Source organism: Lepisosteus platostomus, chromosome 5, assembly GCF_059453375.1.
Source record: "Lepisosteus platostomus isolate fLepPlt1 chromosome 5, fLepPlt1.hap1, whole genome shotgun sequence".
Taxonomy (NCBI): Eukaryota; Metazoa; Chordata; class Actinopteri; order Semionotiformes; family Lepisosteidae; genus Lepisosteus; species Lepisosteus platostomus.
The window spans coordinates 24663003-24683771 of record NC_142615.1 but is presented as its reverse complement, the minus strand read 5'-3'; the positions used below and the strand labels follow the sequence as shown (position 1 = coordinate 24683771).

The 20769-nt window shown below is 42.2% G+C and overlaps 4 non-coding genes across 4 annotated transcripts; 2 read left to right on the top strand and 2 right to left on the bottom strand.

Annotated features, from left to right (window-relative positions):
* Positions 1–643: 643 nt before the first annotated feature.
* Positions 644–717, top strand: trnat-agu (transfer RNA threonine (anticodon AGU)). Its single transcript has one exon. It is a non-coding gene; the product is annotated as a tRNA-Thr (tRNA).
* Positions 718–1729: 1012 nt separating this feature from the next.
* Positions 1730–1811, bottom strand: trnal-aag (transfer RNA leucine (anticodon AAG)). The gene has a single exon. It is a non-coding gene; the product is annotated as a tRNA-Leu (tRNA).
* A 1678-nt stretch (positions 1812–3489) lies between these two features.
* On the top strand, positions 3490–3563 carry trnat-agu (transfer RNA threonine (anticodon AGU)). Its single transcript has one exon. It is a non-coding gene; the product is annotated as a tRNA-Thr (tRNA).
* A 1012-nt stretch (positions 3564–4575) lies between these two features.
* Positions 4576–4657, bottom strand: trnal-aag (transfer RNA leucine (anticodon AAG)). Its single transcript has one exon. It is a non-coding gene; the product is annotated as a tRNA-Leu (tRNA).
* Positions 4658–20769: the final 16112 nt, after the last annotated feature.

The following is a 20769-nucleotide window of genomic DNA, read 5'->3' as shown; positions in this document are numbered from 1 at the left end:
CGGTTATGTGGGACGGCACTTCGATACTAAGATCGTTTGCAGCACACGCATGGTTTCCCCCATCACGCAAAAAACATAGACGAAGGAAGCTCTATTGTCTTGGGCTGCTGACTCCCGGATTTAAAGCGCTCTGGGTGCCAGCTAAGTCTCTAACAAGCACACTATAAAGACAGGAATTACACTTTGCGCACGTCACGCATGGAATGGCGAGGCTACTTGATCCAATATTATCTAGTCTCACCTCATATGGTGCCGATTCCTGGTTTTCATTTAAGAAAGAGCACTGCAAACACCGTAAACAGTGCAAAACGTGTGATGAAAGAAGTCTTTTCCCCCCTTTGTCTAAAGCAGAACACAGCGGAGTCATGCCGAGGGTTGTGAGATCAAGATTTCAGTGGAGCACTGTCGTCTACGTCTTTAGCTACATGAGTTGGACATCCTCTTGTACACGGAAAGCAGATTGAGATCCTCTGACATGAAAAGTGCCAGATAAAAGCCATTTCTCATCCTTTCTCTTAGTGGTGGAGCTATCGCATGTAAATGAGGAAACTTGCAAGGCGAGCAGGCTCGGTGCACACCGAATGCAGATGTCTCAGAGCAGTTGAGACGTGTCCATGTGGCTGTCAAAGGACAGCACTTTGCCGGCGCCGTGGCTTAGTTGGCTAAAGCGCCTGTCTAGTAAACAGGAGATCCTGGGTCCGATTCCCAGCGGTGCCTTTCTTCCTGTCTTACTGTACAGAATTTATCCTTACGGGCAAATCCCATGCCTTTTAATTCAGGTGAATGCAAGTGTTCGTTTCCTTTCTGGAACAACTTGTTTTGAAAGAAATCTATACAGCTTGAGAAAGATGAAACACAAATCTTGCTTATCAGTGAAGAAGAGGTGCTCCCAGCAGGCCAGCTAATACCAGCAAGTTTTTTTTCACCCTGACCCAGAGAATGGAGAAAAGCGAGGCGCCTGTGGCTCTGCAGTGTAATCAGTTCGGGAGTTCGGCGGTTAGCTGAAAGAGTGGTAAATGGAGCTCGCCCCAGCCCGTCCTTATTCTTTTAAAGAGGATAAAAAATTAACTTCGCCGCCACTACTACCAGCTTTAACAGACTGCCATGGGCACGGAAAAAAACACACCACAGATGACTTTTCTGGAACCGAAGCAGAGATTCCTTTACGAACCAACTGATAAAGCTCAGCCAGTGAATACTGTTAACAGAATGTGAAAGCACGATCAACTTTGTAACTGCAACCACAGGAAAAACAGCAAGAAGCAGGCTCCATTCCCCATTTAAATCTGTCGTGCGAGGCATGCTTTTTGGCACGCATGAAGTAAATCCCACGATCGCTTTTGAACTTGGACAAAGTACTTCCAAAGGAGCGCTATGCGCAAAGATTTAACAAGCTCAACCCCCGCCGATGATTTGGTGTGAAGAAGCAGAACATTCAAGTTTCACAGACAGAAGCAGCACGCCAGCACAGCCAACATTAAAACGGAGGGCACACTACGATTTGCATTGACACAAAAGTGATCTGGGCAGACGTCGTTCCCTGCATAACGCAAAAAGTGGCAAAGCGCTTTTGGGTTGAGAGGACGCAAGAAGGTTTTTGTTTTGTGCCTTGATGTCAAGCTGAGAAAGTATCTTTAAACACTTTGCTTAGTTTCTCGAGAGACTGCCAAAAAGCAGTTCCCTCCCTTTCGTCTGAAGCCAGCTGAAAGGGGGTCTCGACAGAAGCACCTGGCAGCGGTGGGATTCGAACCCACGCCCCCGAAGAGACTGGAGCCTTAATCCAGCGCCTTAGACCGCTCGGCCACGCTACCCGCTGTGTGTTGTCTCTTTGTCTCATTACTTGCCCGGAGGAAGCCGGGTGGGTTTTGCTCTTGTCGCCCGACTTAGTGGCGTTATGACCGTGGAACCGACTGCACCTGCTTTTTCTGAGATGCTTCCCCTCTCATGGCGAGATCTCGACTTCTTTAACACCTCTGGATAAAGATCTTCTGTGGAGCAGGTTTCAGACCTCTGCGTACAGCACCCTTGATGTCATTTTATTTTTACAGCAGCCGCATCCGGAAAGTTGTGTCTTTTACGTTTTATTTGAACAACAAAACTACATACAATACAAACAAGAGCACATATAACGTATCAAGAAAATCGTCAGGGGCACATGCTATAATACAATTACACTTTATGAAAAACGATTACACAAGGTAAATAAAGATAAGGTCCGCACAGCTTGTTCTTACATTTCGAAAGAGTCCGTAAATACCCCTTGACGTCTATTTTGAACTGTTCAAACGTAGGACTCTTCCCAGACCATTTCACTTTATACCACATTCCTAAACGAGGATGCTTCTCCTGTTTTAGAACTATTTTGGGCGGTATGGCTTATACAGCACACCCACAGTATTCTAATGGTGGACTGCAGATCTGTGCTATAGTTCAGTCGAATTCAAAGGATCCAGCAATCGTACTGGATTTGACTGGGATTCTGAAATGTCTCTTGCAAAAGTATTCGGGTTTGCTTGAACCTTTGATACAAAAAGTGATCTGATCTGAAACTACCCAGCTTACAATCTCTGAGGTAGTTGTCACTAAACTCTGACGTGATGTGGCACACATGTGCCGTGTGCCTTTACTTTTGTAAAAAACTGGTATCGGGAAAAGTTTCTTAATATTTCTTTTGATTAGCATGCAAGAAAATGTGATCATTACCTATGGAATTTCCCGCCAGCGTGGAGCTTGAATTCACAACCTTGAGACTCAGTGTTCAAGAGTCACAGAAGAGGTCAGCCTGGTCTTCAGTTTGCCAACGATAAGCTCCGGCAGTGCTCCTCTGTAAAGCAGATTGTTCGGATCGGTTATGTGGGACGGCACTTCGATACTAAGATCGTTTGCAGCACACGCATGGTTTCCCCCATCACGCAAAAAACATAGACGAAGGAAGCTCTATTGTCTTGGGCTGCTGACTCCCGGATTTAAAGCGCTCTGGGTGCCAGCTAAGTCTCTAACAAGCACACTATAAAGACAGAAATTACACTTTGCGCACGTCACGCATGGAATGGCGAGGCTACTTGATCCAATATTATCTAGTCTCACCTCATATGGTGCCGATTCCTGGTTTTCATTTAAGAAAGAGCACTGCAAACACCGTAAACAGTGCAAAACGTGTGATGAAAGAAGTCTTTTCCCCCATTTGTCTAAAGCAGAACACAGCGGAGTCATGCCGAGGGTTGTGAGATCAAGATTTCAGTGGAGCACTGTCGTCTACGTCTTTAGCTACATGAGTTGGACATCCTCTTGTACACGGAAAGCAGATTGAGATCCTCTGACATGAAAAGTGCCAGATAAAAGCCATTTCTCATCCTTTCTCTTAGTGGTGGAGCTATCGCATGTAAATGAGGAAACTTGCAAGGCGAGCAGGCTCGGTGCACACCGAATGCAGATGTCTCAGAGCAGTTGAGACGTGTCCATGTGGCTGTCAAAGGACAGCACTTTGCCGGCGCCGTGGCTTAGTTGGCTAAAGCGCCTGTCTAGTAAACAGGAGATCCTGGGTCCGATTCCCAGCGGTGCCTTTCTTCCTGTCTTACTGTACAGAATTTATCCTTACGGGCAAATCCCATGCCTTTTAATTCAGGTGAATGCAAGTGTTCGTTTCCTTTCTGGAACAACTTGTTTTGAAAGAAATCTATACAGCTTGAGAAAGATGAAACACAAATCTTGCTTATCAGTGAAGAAGAGGTGCTCCCAGCAGGCCAGCTAATACCAGCAAGTTTTTTTTCACCCTGACCCAGAGAATGGAGAAAAGCGAGGCGCCTGTGGCTCTGCAGTGTAATCAGTTCGGGAGTTCGGCGGTTAGCTGAAAGAGTGGTAAATGGAGCTCGCCCCAGCCCGTCCTTATTCTTTTAAAGAGGATAAAAAATTAACTTCGCCGCCACTACTACCAGCTTTAAAAGACTGCCATGGGCACGGAAAAAAACACACCACAGATGACTTTTCTGGAACCGAAGCAGAGATTCCTTTACGAACCAACTGATAAAGCTCAGCCAGTGAATACTGTTAACAGAATGTGAAAGCACGATCAACTTTGTAACTGCAACCACAGGAAAAACAGCAAGAAGCAGGCTCCGTTCCCCATTTAAATCTGTCGTGCGAGGCATGCTTTTTGGCACGCATGAAGTAAATCCCACGATCGCTTTTGAACTTGGACAAAGTACTTCCAAAGGAGCGCTATGCGCAAAGATTTAACAAGCTCAACCCCCGCCGATGATTTGGTGTGAAGAAGCAGAACATTCAAGTTTCACAGACAGAAGCAGCACGCCAGCACAGCCAACATTAAAACGGAGGGCACACTACGATTTGCATTGACACAAAAGTGATCTGGGCAGACGTCGTTCCCTGCATAACGCAAAAAGTGGCAAAGCGCTTTTGGGTTGAGAGGACGCAAGAAGGTTTTTGTTTTGTGCCTTGATGTCAAGCTGAGAAAGTATCTTTAAACACTTTGCTTAGTTTCTCGAGAGTCTGCCAAGAAGCAGTTCCCTCCCTTTCGTCTGAAGCCAGCTGAAAGGGGGTCTCGACAGAAGCACCTGGCAGCGGTGGGATTCGAACCCACGCCCCCGAAGAGACTGGAGCCTTAATCCAGCGCCTTAGACCGCTCGGCCACGCTACCCGCTGTGTGTTGTTTCTTTGTCTCATTACTTGCCCGGAGGAAGCCGGGTGGGTTTTGCTCTTGTCGCCCGACTTAGTGGCGTTATGACCGTGGAACCGACTGCACCTGCTTTTTCTGAGATGCTTCCCTTCTCATGGCGAGATCTCGACTTCTTTAACACCTCTGGATAAAGATCTTCTGTGGAGCAGGTTTCAGACCTCTGCGTACAGCACCCTTGATGTCATTTTATTTTTACAGCAGCCGCGTCCGGAAAGTTGTGTCTTTTACGTTTTATTTGAACAACAAAACTACATACAATACAAACAAGAGCACATATAACGTATCAAGAAAATCGTCAGGGGCACATGCTATAATACAATTACACTTTATGAAAAACGATTACACAAAGGTATTCGGGTTTGCTTGAACCTTTAAAAAAAAGTGTCTGAACTACCCAGCTTACAATCTCTGAGGTAGTTGTCACTAAACTCGGACGTGATGTGCCACACATGTACCGTGTGCCTTTACTTTTGTAAAAAACTGGTATCGGGAAAATTAAAGTCGAAACCCAAAACAGTAACATATTTAAGAGTAAATGCCTCCTAATAGCTAGCAAGCGCTCCTAGTTAGTAAAGTTGTTTGTGTTCCTGCCTGTCATGCGGGAAACCGGGGTTTGATTACCGACGGGGAGACAGCTAGTTTTTTTATGATCAGATTCCAGTCTTTAATGCTGTGTGTGAGAGTTTATGTAACTTTCCTTTTCTCACATTTTCTGACGACTATTCCGAAGGAGCGCCCTGTCAACTCCTAATACTTTTCAAAAATCTGCCTGCATGTTTGATTAGTTTTGTTTTACTTAGAAAAAGTTCAATATCGATCATAACTAAAGAAAATTATGATCAGAAACAAAAACAAAATGTTGAAGATGCAACTCGATCTTGAATCAGAGATGGGTGACATGGGCTTCTGTTCTGATATTGTTGTACGAGAAACAGGAGGAATCTCTTCTCTCCTATGGAGCATGAGCTGAATCAGGAATGAGACATGTCATATATCAACGCATGACCTACATCGTAAAACTAAAACTAAAATAAAAACTAACATTAAGTTATCAGAGACATCCATTTATATACAAACAAGAGACAGACAAAGCAATAATTCTACATTAACTTGTCCTGCACTGATCAGACTAATTGAAATGGTCTGATTCAGAGCCTGTGCAGCTTGTGCTAATACAACAACGCCAGTATTGAACCCTCAGCACCATACTGACTACTGAGCACAAGTTCAGCTGCTCTCCAGCTTTGTTACGCATGTTTTTTTATTGCAAATGGAGCTGATCTCCAGACAGTACAGTGTTAGTCAGCAGCCTCTACTAGTAATACATCGCCCCTGTCCAAAATCTCTAGGTAAAAAAAAACACATTTTATACATTTGTCTGTTTAAAGATATAATCTCTTTAAAAAAGACAAAGGGTTTGTGTGTCAATTGTTTCGAATTAATTTTTAACGCAAAGAAAAGTAGTTTTCTTCCAAGAAATCACACATTTGTCGCAACCTCCATACTATACTTCTCTCTTGTAGTATTAAAGCATTTTGATTTAAACTGAACAATATATTAAATGTTTCATCTATACACTTACGATTAACATAGGCAGCCTTGAACGGATTGCGGAAATCAAATATACAGATGGATTCAGAGTGTGCTTTCCAACTTTTGTGTAACATTTTCCTTTGATAGGGCGGAGTTGTTTTTAAAATCTGGATTAAATAAAAAGGAGTGACGTCAGTGTAAAACAGCTTTCCTTCATGGGGAACAACAGTTGTGTTCCATATTTCTAATTATTTTGGTTTCAAGATAGCAATTAAGTATGAAACATAAAAGCCAGCTGGATAAATCTGTTACACGTCATTTACAATGGTCTTTCAACTAATAGCCCGTGCAGGGATCAAACCCCAACTGTTGTTGTGAGTTGCATAAGGCTCTGCAACATGCAGATGAGAAACTAACCTCCGCTTCTTCATTATATACACAGTGAGCTATATTTGCGAGCCTACTGCCCCCTGCGGGCTCTGTATTTGATTGCGGTACAAGACCGGCCGTGGAGGTAAAGTGAGACGGGTGTGTACATTAAAAGGCTCATAGCGTCCCTGGGAAGGCTCAAACCACCACCCTTTTTGTTAACAACCGAGCCACAAAGACTCATGTACAGCTTAACACTCCTCGGTCTCAGTGAAAGTGATACACTGGAGTGAAAGTGAAAGTGATAAATTTCTGGAGAATCATTTGTCAGTTTCCCTACGGGACTAATAAAGTATTATCTATCTCTCTTAAAGGAAAATCGCCAACAGTGGCCGATATCTATTGGAGTTTTTTTCATTCTATACTGCAATTTCTGAAGGGTACAGGCTTGGGGAATTGGACCTTATGGTGAAGGCTGCGGGCTCAGCAGCAGCAGAACCTGATCAGTATCGGTTGACTCCAATATACTTTGACAACTTAACTTCTGGATTTAGAGACATTTACCTTAGTGTCGGTATACTAAGATGTTTTGGTATCGAGGAAGGAGGGACAAAGCAAATTGGCAGAATGTGTGCTACTTTGTTGACTACAAGTCCTCACATGCCAGAGGGTCAATATTAAAAAAAAACGTAACAGTATAATCTCTTGTACTTCAAAATTTAATAGTGTCTGTTACATTGTGTCTCACACCTCAGTCTCAGAATTGTGAGACGAGTTTGTAATCAGGAGGGAGGGCAATAGCAATTCAGCAGAAATTGCATTCACCTTTTCCCAATGCATTCTCACATGCCATTTTCTCACATGCCATGCTCAGAGGGTCATATTTTTAAAATGGTATCATAAAATGTCCTGAAGTTCAGGATTTTGACAGTCTGTTATATTGTGTCTCACACCTTGATGTCAGAAATATGAGATGATTTTAAAATCAGGAGGGAGGGCCCTAGAAATATAGCAAACATTGCATTTACCATTTGACAATGTATTCTCTCGTGCCATGTTCAGAGGGTCGTATTTAAAAAAACGGTACAGTACAATGTCCTGAAGTTCAGGATTTTGATAGTCTTTTCCATTGTCTATCACACATCTGTGTCAGAATTTTTAGACATTTTTATAACCAGGAGGTAGGTTCGATCACCCTCTGCTCATCCTCAGTTAACCATATAGTCTCATATGCCATGTTCTAAATGTCCCATTTAAAACTGCTATATTAAAATTTCTTGTAAAATGCAAGAGTTTGAGACTTTTTATGATCAGAAGGCAAGGTCGTGGAAAATATGCAGGAAGTGCCAGTGAATTTACGTTTTGCCTTTGTCTTATTTACTCGTGGTATAACATGCCAGTTTGTTTTATTGTGAGTTGTGTTTCTGAAATGTGTTTCATACAAAAATGCAATTTGGACAGTCTCTACTTACATATTCCCCTTTACTGAGGAAATGTACAATAATACATCCGGATAAGTATTTTTAAAAATGACTGTAGAGAGCCATCTACAGGCGAAAGACGACATAACATCACAGCAGTAGCATTTAAGATGGAACGAAAAACACAAAGCAGCAGCTGGCGAATAAGAAGACAACTTCAGCCTCGTTAATGCAATAGCATTAGGTGAGGTGGAAAAATATTTCTTGCTCTGAATCTTAACGTTTTTATAGGAGGTGTTCTAGGACCTCTTGCCTCAGAAAAAAAACTGCCAGTACATCACTTATTTCTACTCCATCAATAGCAGCAGTGTTATCAGTACTGAGCCCTAAATGTAGGTCCTATCATCGTATAAAAAGTCGAAAGTATCGACTGCATTCAACTGATAAAATGTATCTTCTATGAGAGTTATATCTTTATCCAAAATACATCGGAAACAAATTTGCACGTTTTTTGGGGGGGATCCTGAAGACTGAGACTCAAAACTTTTTTTTCCTTCTTTCCAGGAGGAAGGATTATTCAGATGCAAACATTGTCCCAAAATCGATATACTCTTCAATGATATTCAAATCCTCCATCTGAATGTCGATATTGAAATATGATATCGTACAAATTGTGGTTTTCTTTTTAAAGCAAATTTTATGCTTTAAATTAAATAAATTGTATTTATTATGAATGTGCCGGAATTTTTTCAGTACTTTAGAGGGTTCTGCCATTTTAGATGTTATGCTGTTCCTGTCTGATTTATCAAATGTGTCATTTAAATCTCCCGTCATTTCTATATCAGCATGGAGGCCTTGAAGTAAAGATTGCAATTCATCCAAAAATGCAATTCATCCAAAAAAAGTTTCCCACTGATGATACATACAAGGAAATGAATGTACATTTTCCCCCCAAATCAACAAATTTAAAATCAAATACCTCCCTCATCTGCAGGTGGAGAGAATAATGTCAGAATAAATACAGGTTTAAAAGTCAGAAGCATTGATAGTGCTATTTTAAAATGACACTAAAATGCTCACAATATATTAAAAAGCTCTGTAAAATAATAAAAAAAATAAAACAAGGTAAAAAGAAATAATACACAGTTATAAAGCTCAGGAATTATCAATGGGAAGTTACAATGGGTTGATATGATTTAAAAAATAAAATGTTTGAAAAAATCCACTTACAATATGCTAAAAATGGCAAGAATGCTTAAAACAGGTGTGTAAAATTTTAAAAAAATAAATAAAACAAGTTAAAAATAAATACTAAATGGGTTTAAAATTCAGGAATGTGATTGGTCAGATGGTTACAATGAGTGTTGCTGGTGTTTCGTGTGATTTACCGAAATGAAAAAAATATTCAATTTAAAAACGGCAAGAGCTCATATGAAAAAAAAGATCTTAAGTATCTTTGTTGTAACAGCTGCGCCAGAACTAGTGTATTCATATACATCAGAAAAGTAGCTGAACTTGACTGGTTTATATTCAGTTATATGCATTGGGGACGAAAAGGAGACTTACATGGATTTTATTAGGTTTGAGGAATCAGAAAATTAATTTTTACATGTTTATGCCTACGAGCAGAAATAACTTCCTGCTTTCAGCACTTTTATTGTTTCTGCTTGTAACCTCGAACAGAGAAACCCAGTACTGACTCATAGAAACGCCCCGGAGTTTCTGTGTTTCTGGGATTTAAGAGGGATGTACTGTATGAAGACAGTAAAGGGAGTTTTTTTTTCCCGCTGTAGAGTATGAAGGCGGTTTGATGAGTCTGGAGGGAGGAGACACGCATTCCGCACGGGGAGCGCAGAACAACGAGTTTCACCTGCAGCTCGCCGAGTCCTGTCCTATATAACCGCTGAGCCTGGGACACACTGAGTCTCTAACCAGTGTTCGAGATGTAAAGGGTTGAACCCAGAAGTCGAGAGTGGAGTTTTTGTATAAGTGTAAGATTAAGGGAATTGGGTTTTGGTGGGTTTGGTGCACAGATGAGGTTTCGGTTTAGGTTTAGTTTGCTTTTGACACATTTGTAACGGCCATGGCGGCCTGTAGAGTCGGCATGTGCTGTTACTTTTGCGCACGTTTGGTGTATAAGGGTGGTGAGGTTTCGGCTCACTCGGGTGATATTTCATGGTTGGACTTTTCAAGGAAGGTGTTACAGAAAGTCAAATGATGTCAAATGCTTAATCACTTTGCTGAAGGGAATTGGTTTTGACATTAGTTTCAATCGGTGAAGTTACTGGAAGAATTTTGGATGAAAATAGAGGAGGAAAAAAAGATGTGGGCCTGATTAGAATGTTTGAATGGCAGAAGCTGATGGATCTTTCTAATGTGGTGTGAGCCTGGTCAGTACATGGATGGGAGACCTCCTGGGAAAAACCAAGGTTGCTGCTGGAAGAGGTGTTAGTGGGGCCAGCAGGGGGTGCTCACCCTGTGGTCTGTGTGGGTCCTAATGCCCCAGTATAGTGACGGGGAAACTATACTGTAAACAGGCGCCGTCCTTCGGATGAGACTTAAAACCGAGGTCCTGACTCGCTGTGGTCATTAAAAATCCCATGGCGTTTCTCGAAAAGAGTAGGGGTGTAACCCCGGCGTCCTGGCCAAATTTCCCATTAGCCCTTACCAATCATGGCCTCCTAATAATCCCCCTCTATGAATTGGCTACATTACTCTGCTCTCCTCCCCACTGAAAGCTGATGTGTGGTGAGCGTTCTGGCGCAGTATGGCTGCCATCACATCATCCAGGTGGATGCTGCACACTGGTGGTGGTGGAGGGGAGTCCCCATTACCTGTAAAGCGCTTTGAGTGGAGTGTCCAGAAAAGCGCTATATAAGTGTAAGCAATTATTATTAATTAATAGGACTGTGATTGTTCGCATGTTTAATGAGATGGTGATGAAGGAAGATGTTGTGACATGGTTGTCTAAGTATTGTTTAGTGAAAGGTGAGCTTCAGAAAGTCTTGGATGATAATGGCATCTGGAACTGTGCATGGAGAGTACCTGTTTCATTGCATGAAGACAAAAAATGGTTATGGTGGATTTAAACACATTCCTTCTTTGATTGGATTAGGTGAAAATAGAGGCCTTGTGTTCTACCAAGGGCAGCCAAAACCGTGCAGGAGATGTAAGGAGCTGGGTTACTTTGTGGATGCCTGTACAAAGGTGGTGTGTGGTATGTGCAAGGAAATTGTGAAATTGCGTGAGGAAATGTAATCTCTGTGAGTGTGAAGGTCATGTGTTTAAAGACTGTCCAAATTCCTTTGCAAATAAAACAAAACTGGGAAGACCAATGCAAAAACGGGAAGAGTTTGAAGAGGCATTTAGGGCTGGAGCAGTGGTTATGGATCAGGAACTGGATGTGGTTGATGTTGAAGAAAGTGGTGAAAAAGAGAGCGAGGGTTCAGAATGGAGTGAAGGGGATGAGGGGGAGGTAAAAGAGAATGATGATGTTGCAAAAAGTGAGGTGGAATCTGAATTGATTGGTAGCATCTCTTCCAATAGCCTGCCACCTGTGGAGACTGAAAGTGCTCAAATGAAATGTACAGAACAGAGGGTGCAGTCTAAAAGAGACATTGGATTTAGAAAATGATTTAACTCCAAGCAGTAGAGTGAGGGAAGATCATTTTCCGAGTCCTCAGGTAGGTTCTCCCATGGGTTTAGATGTCTCCAATATATGTGATCTTACTGACCAAGCTTTAGAACCAGAGACTCAAGGAGGGCAGGTGGAGAAATATCCTATGGAGACAATTAAAGCAAAAGGGGGGGGAAGGCCTGTATAGTAGGTGTCACCTACTGAATGATTGTAGCCAGAGCTTTTAGTCTCCCCTGGTCCTACTTTAAGTATGGCTCTTAATATTGTGTCAATAAATGTGAGAAGCATTCGCTCTAAGTTAAGGGCAAGGAATATACTATCATTTGTGAGGAAGGTAAATGCTGATATTGTGTTGTTACAGGAGTGTGGGTTACCCTTTAAAAACTGCCATAAGGATATGGAAGAACTGGGGACATTGGGCCCATCAATCTGGAGTGGGTCCAAAGAAAATAAATCTGATGGTATAGCTGTTCTAATTAAAAATAAGATGGTAGAGGTACGTCAGCACCTTGTAGTGAAACCAGGGAGAGCACTGGTGGTGTATCTGGGTTTCATGAATGTCTAATTTAAACTCTTAAATATATATTGTCTGAGTTGCTCACATGACAGATATGTCCTAATTCAGGAACTGAGTATATTTATTGGGATGGGATTTTAATTCTCTTTTAGAAAGAGAAGGCAGAATGAGGGGCGAGAGACGGGTCCAATTTGATAAATCATCAATATTATTGCAAACATTATGTAAAGATTTTAAACTGAAAGATGGCTTCAAACTTCATAGTCAGGGGAGAGCAGGTTTCACATGGGACTAGTCTAATGGGACCCAAGCCTCACGCATTTTGTTTGATACGTGATTTTACTTGCACGACCGCAGGCCTAACCCCTGTTTTTTTTTCTCTGACCATTGTCTGCTGTCATGTACAATTTCTATTCCAACAGCTGTTACTGTGGGGAAGGGTGTGTGGAAGCTTGATATTTTGCTTCTGGAAGGTGAGGAAGTGACGCACAGGTTCAGGGAAAGATATAAGGAATGGCGGTCTTTGTATGACCTGTTTGACACAAGAGCACAGTGGCCGACCCTGCGCTCTGACCCCCAGCTTCTCTCCCTGTCTGTGTGTCTCATGGAGTTAGAAAGACTACAAGCTGTGCAAACTTCCAAATCTTTAACATCATTTCAAGGGTGTATGATAGATCATTCACAAGATCAAATGGCTGTTTATTATTGTAAGAACTGTAGTTCACTACTGTTCTTTTTACTCTTTTGCTTGCATTATACAGCCGTTAAGTGCATTTAGAACCTAAGAGATATCCAACTGATTAACCTGTCTGATGAATGTTAAATGGGTTGTGACATTTGGCAAAGTTTTTTGCAACATTATTTGTTTCATGAATACCATTCATCTCTATAACAACTTTCCTGTACCCTGAACATATGTTTTAAATTGCTTGATCCCATTTGGTGCAACCTTTCCGTTGTACTCGTAATGTGTTGTTTGCATTAGGAGTGTGTTAAATAAGCAGAAAAGAAGCCTGTTTCTTCTACTGCTTCTGATCTTATACAGTGGTCAGAATCTCTCATCCAAAAGCTGATGAGTGGGAGGGGGGGAAATTAGTGCGTAAAAAAACATTAAAGAGCATAAGGGTTTTCATCACATGGACTTGTTTGACTGTTTAGGATTAATGTTTTGGTGCCAGATCAATTAAAGGACAACAACCAGAAACACTGGTTCTCACACTGAACGCATTCTCCTTCAATAATCTTTTTTACCAACAGGTGAGTGGAGTTGCCATGGGCACCAGAATGGGACCCAGCTATGCCAATATCTTTGTTGGCTGGGTAGAAGAACGCTTCTTCGCTTCCTACACTGGCTATGTCCCTGACCTCTACAAGCGATATATTGATGACTGCGTCAGTGCCGCCACATGCTCCAACGATCAGCTTAAGTGTTTCCTGCACCATTTCACCAACTTCCACCTGTCCCTCAAATATATGGTTAACATATCTTCCACTACTCTTCTGTTTCTGGACATCAACTTCTCCATCAACTACCCCAGACTCTCCACTTCTGTTTATTACAAACCCACGGATTCACACAGCTATCTCTTGTTTTCACCCCAAACATACTAAAAATTCTCTCCCTTTTTCACAGTTCCTTCGGCTACAACAAATATGCAGCAACGACATCGACTTCCAGAATCAAACCCTCAAAATCTACTCCTTTTTCATCAACAGAAGATACCCCAGCAGTGTTATTGACAGGGCCCTTGCCCGAGCCAAAAACACCCCTCGGACCATCAACCCAATCAGGAACTCCCACCATAACAACCGCATTCCTTTGGTGCTTCCCTAACACACTTCCTATACCCAGGACTGTTAACGACAACTTTTCCATCCTACAGGATGATCCCTCCATTGGGGCCCTCTTTTCTGACCGCCCCATCATCTCATATCGCCAATCACCTAATCTGCGCAACCTTCGTGTTCACAGCTCCCTTGACCGCTCTCAGCAACCATCCACACCAGGTACTTTCCCCTGCAACAGAGCTCGCTGTATCGCCTGCAAGTACACATCCAACACCACACTCATTCAAGGCCCCTCAGGACAATTCTGGATCACCCAGATGGCATCTTGTACCTCCAGCAACCTTATTTACTGTATCTCTTGCAGTAAATGCCCAGTTTCTCTCTATATTGGAGAAACAGGAAGGAGACTTGGAGACCGCTTCAGAGAACATGTCAGGGCTGTGAAGATTGAAGATCTCTCCAAAAACCACTGTTTCTCATTTCACCTCTGATGGCCATGACCACTCTAATCTCTCCATCTGTGTTCTCAAAGATGGTTTTCTGAACTCATACATTAGAAAGACTACCGAAACCAAACTTATCCTGCAGCTAGGATCACACCTTCCCCCTTCTCTAAACAACAGACTACTATTCTACTAAATTTTCTCCATTCATTGGAAGTTGTATTTCACACATCTCAACACCTATTCTGACTTCACACCTCTTGATTGCCCTCTCTTTCTGTCCCCTGCTCCCATCTCTCACTCCTCCTCCCTCCCAGCCTTTGTTCTCCCACTACATTACCTTTGCCTACTGCCTTCTCTCTCTCACACCTGAAGAAGGCTCCACAGCCGAAACATTGTTTTCTCTCTTCTTTTTTTTTAGCCTGGAATAAACCTATTACTTGTTCCTTAACAACCGGAAACAATTTCTTCGGTCTTTCCAGAGCTGTAAGTAGTCATTCCAAGTTTATTAACTTGTCTCTGTGCTTGTATGTACTCTTCAATAGCCACTGATGTTATTTACAGCAACTATTTTTAAAAATAAATTAGCATTTTTTTGGACTTCCTTTAAAGAATTGGCACATTTGGCAGAGCGGTGGCTCTGTGGCTAAGGATCTGCACTTGTGGCTGGAAGGTTGCTGGTTTACATCCCACAGTCGGCAGAGGAATCCTACTGTCACGGACGTCCAAAGGGACTCACCGTGGGGAGCAGGAGAGCGGAAAAAGACCCATATGCGTAGCGGCAAGACGGGAAAAAGGCCCGGGCTCATTAGTGCAAAGAGTTCAGGAATGCCGTATAGAAACCTATGCCCTCAGGGAGCGGACGTGGGGCGCCCTGGTGCTAGGCGGGTCTCAGGACATCCGAACGTCAATGCTGAGTGAGGACAGAGTGCAAGACCCGGAAATATATAGCCCAAGGGAAAGAGAAAGACCGGAAGGACAGCAGACCGGAAACTAGGGACGGGACAGAGAAGGAGCGCCCTCTGGCTGCAGAGGGCGTGACACCTACTCCATTGGGCTCCTGAACAAGGCCCTTAACCCCAACTGCTCCAGGGGTGCCATATAAATGGCTGACCCTGTACTCTGACCCCCAGCTTCTCTCCCTGTATGCGTGTCTCAAGGAGAGCAAGCTGTGGTATGCAAAATAGGAATTCCTAATGCAAGAAATTGTATATGGTCAATACAGTGATCATATCTTATTGGCACATGGTAATCTCCAAGGAATAAGTAATAGGTTTATTCCATGCTGAAAAGAGAAGAAGAAAACACAATGTTTTGACCATGGAGCCTTCTTCAGTTATGATTTGATTTTTTACAATCATACCCACACAAACTTTGCAATTTTTAAAAATCTTGCAAACACAACCCAGATATGTTGACTTTAAAAAAAACAAAAACAATTCGGGGGGTATTTTTTTTTTAAGAAACACATACTTCTTTTCTAGTTTTTTATGTGGCTGTGACTGTCAGAAATCCTCAGTGAAAAGGTATGCAGATCCTGTGCAGATGTAAGTAGTTATTGAGACAGGCGAACAATCCAGAACGTCAGGCGAGGTCCAAGGTTGAGAGGCAAAAGAGAGTCCATAACCAGTAAGCGAGATTCAGAGTAAACGCGAGGTAGAGCTCTCAAAGAGAAGACTCAATACCGAGTAGCGGGAAGCGGGTTTGAATGGTTAAAACAGTGCTGCTTGCCGCACAGTAGAGCATGTGCTGGTGGATTAACACATGTTGATCTCCACCAGTTGGCTGGTGGTCGTGACATTGACAGAATGCTGTTTTGTGATTGATGCTATATCAAAATATAGGGTCCCTCAAAAATTAAACACAGAAATAAAAATATTGAATGGATTTGTACATCTGTTGCACTCCTACACTATTAACATCCATTGGGAGTTGAATTTCAATTATGTTTCCACTTCATTCAGATGTGTTCCCTATTTTTCAGATTGTTGGCAATGCCACATGTTAAAGGAGGACAGAGAAGTAGGAGGCCAGACCTGTGGCTGGTGGAGTAGGGAATGAGATCAAAGAAGTTTTTTAAGCTAGAAAAAAAAATTAGGTGGCATGACAATATGTGGTCAACACTGTCAAACAGAGTCCTTGGAGAGGATTGCTCCAGCAACAAGAAATGGTTATCAGTGATTTGGCATGAAGATAGAAAAAAAGTAAGAACCCAAGTGCTTAGGGCGCAGAAGGAGGTGAGTATTGGTAAGGATTCAAAACCAGATGACAGTATACAATCTCTAGTCCATATTTCAAGTCAAAGTGAGAGACATAGTTTGGAAGGCAACACAGAGCTCAGAAGTTCATCAGGAGATACAGAAGATGCATGGGCTGCACACGGCAGCACAGACAGTGGTGACATGTTTGAAGGAGAAAAAATCTGTGTAGAATCAGACAAAAATCCTGAAGAGCACAGTGAATATTCCCAGGGGGCAAGCTTACCTGAGACGTCACCTCAGGATAAAAGGGGATTAAGAAAGATTATGTCTGTGCCTAAAACTTTCCAAGTATGTCTGAAGGCTGAACGATGGAGAAAAATACCACCTCTAAAAGGTACATCTAAACTAAGATGACCATGGACCCATATGTTATATAGCGAGTTCAGGAAGATTAATCATTGCTGCCCAATAGCCTTCAAATACCAATACATCAGGAAAGAGAACAGCAGAAAAAAAAACTTTCTTATAATTAAAGCAGTCTGTACTTTCAGTTCCTACCTTCAGTACCTTCAGTTCAGTACTTTCAGTTCCTGTAATGTAAAATACACAATGACAACAAGACAAACCAATGGGCAATGATGACATCACAATTGATGTTGTACGAGTAGGGCAAATACAACACAGTGAAAGGGAAACACAATTTCGACTGGCACGTCAGCCTTATCGTTGAAAGATTGCCCGTGCCCTCACAAAAGGAATCAGCAATGTGTACTACAGGCAGCTGAACAGAACTCCGCTTGCTGAAATTGCAGCAGCCAATTTATCTAGGGCTCACAAGCAAGTATTAAACTTGCTCGGCAAGTTCGGCATTTCATTTATTCTGCGGAAACATCGTATCGGAATGAACTGCCCGAGATAAAAGAGTAATTGCGGCTTCGTTTTTACAGAGCATTGCGTTGTTCTGTTCATGCTGACTACACGCTTTAGATTTGTCATTTACTGCAAGCGTTGCTTTTCCAGGTTTTTCTGAAATTCCTCGCATTTGAGCCAGCACTAAAATATTTCATTCCCGTCGCTGAATACATCGTGGAAACGGTATTTGCAACGGAATGCTGTCACACATGAAACCTCTTTGTTATTCGGTTCTGAAGTTTGAAAATGAAAATAAAATGGGGGTCACTTCATAGGCTTGAAAGAAGTCCAAGCAGCATAAAAACCCGCGAATTCTCACAAATTGCATTGTGCTGCACCTTTCTTCTGCTGCTGTTATAAATAAGCCTTAAACATTTGAATGCATACCTTACTGCTGCTAATCACATTCACGTGTTTACGAAGCTTTTTTCTGTCCGTTATGTTTTTGCTAAGCAGTTTCTCCGTTTCCCTCGTACTGTGATTGTCAGTGAGCACAACAAGACTGAAACAGTGTTAAGGCAGGTAAAAAAGACAGGGTAAAACGCCTGACTGTCGGGAGTGGGATTTGAACCCGTGCCTCTATTTGGAGAGTGAACACAAAGCTTAAAAGACACGAATCTGTAAATTTGCTGTTTTAGCATGACATGGAAAACGGTACCGGAGCGTTCGGGTCCGGACTACAAGACTCAGAAACAGTTTTTATCCCCGCACTATTAAACTATTAAACTCCCAGCCTCTCTCACTCTCTCCTCACCTCTCACCTGTGATCTGAACCTCACAGTGCCTTCTTTCTTACCAAAAACCCAAACACACATTGAAAATCTACCTCTACCATACATGTCAAAAGCTCACTCCCCATCATTTCTATCCCTTTATTTCATTCTTTTGATGCATGTTTTTGCACATAACCTGTTACCTTTTTGTTGTTTTGCACACTGCCTGTTGTTGTTTTTTGCACATCAGCTGTTGTCTCTGTCTTTCTTTTGTTATACAATTGTATTGTTGTTGTGTTTTTTTCTTTGTACTACTTATGTCCGAGAGCTAGCTAAATAGCATTCCGTTATACCATATACCTGCGTATGAGTATAATGACAATAAACTTGAACTTGAACTTGACTTAGTCTTGCAGGCAGTATATTATTTTATATTATTTTATTTACTTGTTTAAAAAAATACGGTCTTCTCGTTCCTAAGTCAGATTCTTAGTGCTTTAGTTACTTTCAACCTGGACCGACAGCTCACCGGATCTGTTTGTGATCAGACCATGGAGTGGGGGGCTGTACCAAGCGCACGTTCCTTCCCAATGCTGAGGCGATCATTCGGAAGATGGGTGTGAAGAGAGACAAGCTTTGTTGACTAATAATCAAGGCAGGATATGCACTAATCACTGGCAACAGTTATGTTCTCTTACTATTGAGATTCACACACTGCTAGTTTTTTTTGAAGACTTTGAAACAGGCACAGGTGGGGTTTGAAACCACAGCCTTTGGTTTATGAGACCGACACCTTACCACTTGGCCAAGGCACCTTCAAGCAAATGTAGGAATAATGTTGTTCAAATTATTTTTTTTCTGAATCTGGTTTACATCGCCTGGAGGCAGCAACAACAATAAAAGGGATACTTAACAAGGAGATACGCTGTAGCAGTGTGACTCCAACAGATGCTCCTGAAGAGGCTCAAGGTTTAAGCCAGCTCCTAAGAGCGCTCGGCCGTGTTACTTTCAACAGCGGCTCTTCAGCTCTCTTTTGACCTAGTGGTTTTATAACGTGTGGAAACGACCGCAACTTCGTTTTCTGAGATGCTTTCTCTCACGTGGTGAAATCTCGACCTCTTTGGCATCTCTGGCTTTTTTTCTTCTGTAGAGCAGGCTTTCACACCTCTGCTTATAGTGCCCTTGAAGTCATTTTATTTTTACAGGAAGACGCATTCCCTAACGATCTCTCCTGTTTTAGAAATGTTTCATAAGGCGTGTTTGATTCAATGGACAAACAGTATACTAATTGTACAATGCAGATCTATGCGGCATTCGTACTGTCTTTGACTGGGATTCTGAAATACTTCTTGAAAAGGTATTCAGATTTTCTTGAACCTATAATAAAAACACAGACCTGAAACTCCCTAGCTTCCAATCTCTGATGTTGCTGTCCTTAAACTCGGACGTGATGTTCTGCAGACGTGCAGTGTGCCTTTACTCTCGTTGTTTTCAAAACGACCTCCATTGTCGGGCACAGTTAAAGTGGAACTGGCCTGACTGCACAGGAAAGTACGGAATGATAAAATGTTTCTACGGCTCAAAATGTCCCTGTAGACCCTCGTCATGTCTCTGTGAGGAACGGGCAGGTAGAGAGGTTTAACAGATGCTCATGATGTTTCACACGGGTGTTACCTGTTGTAGTGTTTCAAAAGATGTGTTAGCGGACCACAGATTATCTTGAAAAGATTTGGGTTTGCACTGGCTGGGATTCAAACCTGACTCAATTATTTGGAAGGCGCCTGTACCACCAACGCACTTCCGAGAAGCACCTGCAAATTATCACACTCCTCTCTCTCACCTACAAAGTTATGGAGACACAGACGTCCAATGAAAGCTCAAGGCTCCACTCAAGGCTTTATTCACTCAAGGCTCCACTCTTTTGTTGTGATGTCATTTTAATTAATATTAGCTTTGATAAGGTGTCATTTTTGCCTCTAAAAAGGTAAAGTCTGCTCCTTTCTTCCTGGTATAGAAAGAACGTGTTCCATCTTTGTTTAAAAACACCACTAAAAGTAAATTATTCAGCTCTACCGCCTGTGTGCATTGACAAGACACCTCAAAAGGACATTAAATAAGAACACGATCCTTCCTGTTACCATTCCTGTGGTTGGGGCGTCGTTTCACCCTTTTACATTAAATCATCAGCACTGCTGTTTTTCTATGCATAGTTTAATCAAGAGCACTTAAAAGATGCAAAAAGCTTACAAATAAAATAGAATTGAAAGACAGTCGAGTAAGGAGGTAGAAAAAAAGCACTCCCCCGTCTGGGAATCAACCACCGTCGCCCATGTAACTGGATGTAAAAATAACAGATTAATTTGTGCACAGTCTCTTGAAGCTTCGATGCCATTATTTTTCCTTCCTTATTTTTTCATTCCTATGAATTTACTCTGTAGTAGAAGAAACGCGAAAGTGGGAAACTGCAGGCATTCTTCATGAGTGGTGTGATCAGTGAGCATTAGCACATCTCTTAGTCTGTTCCGTAAACTTTTTCATC